Source organism: Hylobates moloch, unplaced genomic scaffold (genome assembly GCF_009828535.3).
Source record: "Hylobates moloch isolate HMO894 unplaced genomic scaffold, HMol_V3 SCAFFOLD_5, whole genome shotgun sequence".
Lineage (NCBI taxonomy): Eukaryota > Metazoa > Chordata > Mammalia > Primates > Hylobatidae > Hylobates > Hylobates moloch.
In genome coordinates, this window is record NW_026652280.1 from 117,937,392 (window position 1) to 117,942,764 (window position 5,373).

Here is a 5,373-nt window from a genome sequence, read left to right on the forward strand (position 1 = left end):
AAAAAAAAAAAAAAAAAAAAATTATGTTTCAACTGGGAAGAGAACTAAAGATATGCAGGGAATGTAGGGTGTCTGTTGGGCCTTTTGGACAGAATATGCTTTGAGAGGATTTGTTGGGGCTGTTCCAAAAGGTGGAGTCCTCTGTGGAAAACCAGATCTGTTTACAAGGAGTATGACAATTAACATTTACAGAGAGAGTTGTTCCGGAACCCATCAGAATGGACCACTCTCACTCACTGCTTCCAAGTCTTAGGTTACCATGTGGTAGTGGCCAGTCTGTCTCTGTGTCTCTGTCATCAGTAAGAGTTTCCCTCACCATTCCACACAAGCCACATGAGCCTAAAAAAATGTAGGATAACAAAGTGGGATGACAGTAAACCTGAGTGGGGTCACAGAGGGATGGAGACAAGAGCCAATCCAAGGAGTGACTTTGGGTTGTTCATATCAATGCTTAGTATATAAGTCTTATTACACAATATCTCTTCAGAGTCCCTTCACCAAAGAAGTGCATTCTATAAGCATTGTAAATAAACGCAAAACAGCTTGTTTGCAAATCTGAGTGCAGCCTGTTTTCTACTTTATCATACAGGCTTACCTAATTTTTCCCTTTTTTCCACTTCTCATTTCATTTATTTTATAGAGGGTGAATTGGGGTTTGTTTTTACTCTTTCTTTCATCCTTTATTATTATTATTTTTTTTAGAGACAAGGTCTCGCTATGTTGCCCAGGCTGGAGTGCACTGATTATACACAGGTGCAATCATAGCTCACTGCAAATTTCTGTCCTAAAGCGATCCTCCCACCTCAACCTCTAGAGTAGTTGGGACTGCAGGCCTGTACCACCACACCCTGCCCAAATTGGGGGTTATTAACTTTACACTTTAGTCTCTCGTTTTCAAAATATCAATATGAACATTACCCGCAGATTCCAAACTTGGAAGTGGATGCAGGAAATGACACTTTGCTTAGTTTCTGTTTTGGGAGAAAGAGGGTGAATGTGTTTTCATTTGTACAAGGCATGGTTGCATACGTTAAGCAGGAGCATTTTATAGTAGTGACTGTTATGGTAATAAATGGAAATGTACATGTGGAAAAACAATGTTTTTGTTAGGTATCTCTCATCTGCGTCTTTTTAACACTCTTCCTATAGGTGGGGAATTTCTCACATTAGAAGTCCCACCTTCCTGAGGTAGAAGACTGCTTTCCCAATATCCATTCTCCCTATCTTCTTTTGTCATAGAATCTTCATTTCTCCCAGGCACATTACTTCCCAGACAAAAGATGTCATTTCCAATGTGACTAAGTTCTAACCAATGATGATAAGCAGAAATGGTGTATGTTATTTCTAGGAAGTTTCTTTAAAGGGAAGGAGCAACTCCCATTCCTCTTTTTCCCTCCTGTTGTTTGGAATGCAGCTGTGATGGTTGGACTCTAGCAACCACTTTGGACAAAGAGGTGACATGGAGAAGGGAAACCACATGCTGAAGATAAAGTTAAGAAGCTAAGTCACTAAGGCCATTGTGAAGCTGACATTATCAGCACTTAACTGTCTACCTCAAAACATCTTTTTACATGAGAAATAGAAGTCTGTCCTATTTAAGCCAAACACAATAGCTATATATAGCAGAACTTAATGTGAACTAATCCACTTGATCTTCCAGCCTCCCTTGTGGCTGAGGCAAAGGCCTCTGCCCCACACTCTGTTAATTGCACACAGTGGTGGAAGACTTCAGTTTTAAAGAAGCAAGCCCTGCTTCTTTGTTTTCTTATGAGAAGGGCAGTGGTGGAGGGATAAGGATTTTGGAGACAGCAGTGGTAAGACTGGTATCCAGTGCCACATGTCATGGGTAGGGGTTCTGGTGTTGGTGCCCAGCAATGGCTGTGGTGCCTTCTCTAGAATAATCCCACATATGATTAGGCATATTTCCTGGCTACCCAGCTTCCAAGGCCAACTCCCTGGCCCTCCCGGGGATTCAGTGAGCTACCTGATATGGCTAATAAATTCTTTTGCTGTTTTAGCAACAAGGAATTCTAAGTGATATGCCACGCACCTCAGGTCTAGCAGAAGATAAAGATCTTATCTTTAATACCTTAGCCTCTATCCTACCTGCTTTGAAACACTGGCTCAAACCCAAGATTTCTCCTAAACTTGGGTTTAATTAACCTTTATCTCTACTTTTCTGGATGTGGGAGAGATGTAAGTGGCTACCAAAATCCATTGTTCCATTATAATATGCATCTATCCTTGCAACTAGATATAGCCACACAACTGAATCTCACCAATGGAATGTGAATGGTTGTGATGTGGGCAACTTCGGCCTCACTTGCGTAATGGAAAGTTGCTTCCTTGGCTTGGGCAATACAGCTCCAACCAAGGAGATAAGGAAGCACCCTAAGGAATGACAGAGGCACGAGATGGAAGGAGCTCTAGTCCCTGAGTAACTTCACGGAGCAGGACAGCTTCCCAACAACCTGGACTCTTCCCTGTAGAACTGTTACACAAAAGGAGAATAAACTGTTTTCTATAAGCTGCTGTCTTGGGGTCTCTTTCAGCTTATCTTTTTCTGCTAACACAAGGGTAATGGGTACATATAAGGCATAGAATTTGTAATTAACAACCGATGATTACAGATCAATGCACAAGCCACCAACACAGGCTGCTGTGTTTTCTGAGCACATCTCATTTTCTGATTCTATTCTATTAATAGAAGGGGGAGACACACTGAACACTGTATGAGCACTGCCACAAGGCACCGAACAATCTCATGGTCCAGGACTTCTGCTAGGTTCTAGCCACCATTAGATTATCCTTTTTGGTGGCTCAGTGTGAGGTATATGGGTTATACTACTTCTGTCTCTGACTTTAAAATGTATGTTTTTATCTTTTATAATTTTGACCACGATGTTTAGAAAATCATTTTCATTTGCAATTCTCTTTGTTTACCACATCTTCCCTCTTTTTTAAGGATTGAGTTAATGTTTTTCTTTGATAATCACCTTTCAAATCTCAAATGTAATATTTTACCTTGAATATAACTATGCACTTTTGAGCTTCTAAATCGGGAATCAGAAAACTACCACCACCTGCTGTTTTTTGTTCTGTTTTGGTTTTATTTTTTTTTATTGTGGTAAAATACACATAACATAAAATTACCATCTTAACCGTGTTAACAATTCACTGACATTAAATGCATTCATAGTGTTATGCAACTATCCCCACTATCTAGCTCCATAACTCCTTTCATCTTATAAAACTGGAACTCTATACACCTAAAATATTTTCCTATTCTCTCAGCCACTGACAATCAGCTTCCTACTTTCTCTTTAGATGTTTTTTGACTATCTCACATAAGTGAGATCATAAAGTTTTTGTCCTTTTGTGACTGGATTCTTTCACCTTGCATAATGTACTCAAGGCTCACCCATGTTGTAGCATATGTCAGAATTTCCTTTCTTTGTGAAGGCTGAATAATATTCCTTTGTATATACACATGATATTTCATTTATTCATTCATCTGTTGATGCACACTTGGATTGCTTCCACATTTTAGCTGTGTAATACTATTGTGAACATGGGTGTACAAGTATCTCTCTAAGAGCTTGCTTTCAGTTCTTTTGGGTGTGTACTCAGAAATTGAATTGCTGCATCATATAGTAATTTTATGTTTAATTTTTTGAGGAACTGCCATACTGTTTTCCACTGTGGCTGTACCATTTTGCATTCTCACCGACAGTGCACAACAGTGCACCAATATCTCCATATTCTCACCAGCACTTGTGATTTTCTGCTTTTCGATACCATCCTAATGGGTGTGAGGTGGCATCTCGTTATAGTTTGGCTTTGCATTTCTCTAATGATGAGTGATAGTGAGCATTTTTTCATGTGCTTAGTGGACATTTTTGTATCTTCTCTGGAGAAATGTCTATTCAAATCCTTTGCCCACTTTTGAATCAGGTTGTTCGGTTTTTGTTTTGTTGCAGTCACCTGTGTTTGTAAATAAAGTTCCATTGGAATGCAGTGTCCCACCATTCATTTATGCATTGTCTATGACTGCTTTTACACTATAATGATAAGGCTGAGTCATTATGACAGAGCCCATTGGCCTGCAAAGCCTAAAATGTTCACTACCAGCCCTTTGCAAAATGTTTGCTGACGTCTGTTCTAGATCTGTCTGTTTTACTTGTTGAATATTTTCATACTATCTACTTATCTTTTATCACAGTATTAACTCCTAACTTCTATTACTTTTTCCTTTTTATTTTTATCCCTTCTGTATTGAAGTTAAGCATTCCTAAATATTTGGCTTAACTAATTTTTCTCACCAGTTTCATAAGATTCTAACTTTGCTCAAATTTTTTTTTTTTTTTTTTTTTTTTTTTTGAGACAAGGGCTCACTATCGCCCAGGCTGGAGTGCAGTGGTGCGATCTTGGCTCACTGCAGCCTTGACTTCCCGGGGTCAAGCGATCCTCCCACCTCAGCCTCCTGAGTAACTGGGTGAGCGCCACCATGCCCAGCTAATTTTTGTATTTTTTGTAGCGATAGGGTTTCGCCATGTGGCCCAGGCTGGTCTTGAACTCCTAGACTAAAGCGATCCACCAGCATGGGCCTCCCAAAGTGCTGGGATTGATTACAGGAGTCAGCCACTGTGCCCAGCAAATTAGTCATTTACTTCTTAATGACCTTAACATTACACCTATTGCTCCCTTTTAAAGTGCAGCTGCAGGCAGTGATCATCTGGACAACGGCCCCACAAGAGTCTCCTCAAAATCTCCCTGTTCTGGGCTACATCTCAAGGCTGGGCCTTACCAAGGCCCAACTCCACTATCCAGCCACTGTTGGAGGAACCTGCTCATCAGATGGTTATCCAATGAGTCCTGCTTCTTTGCGGATGACTTCACATAAAATACTGACACCTGCTGACCACACAGATTGCTACTGTGTGACCCAACAAACCAGGCTTCCCCATCTCATGTTAAGCTATTCAAAGGACAGCTAGCAGCTATTAAAGCTGAAGTTACAGAGAGCTACTGGCTCATTCTCTGAGACACGTACATGTAAAATCTTCTGAACGTTATCCTATATCTTCTCTGGTTAATGCAACTATTATCCAGAGCTCTAAATCCCAATAGTGACTGTACAGGTTGGCAGACTCTTCCCTTGGGGGAATTCTTTCAAATTTTCACATGTATTAAACATTTACTATATTTCAGGAACTGTGAATGATACTAGAGGTAAAAAGTTCAATAAGACATGGCTTTTCTCTTCAATAAATTTATGATTGAGTTACAATATGGTGGGATATGTTTTATTGAGAAGTGTCATGACAAAGGATATCTAGATCAGGGAAGGCTATCAGGACAGGGTGAAAGAAG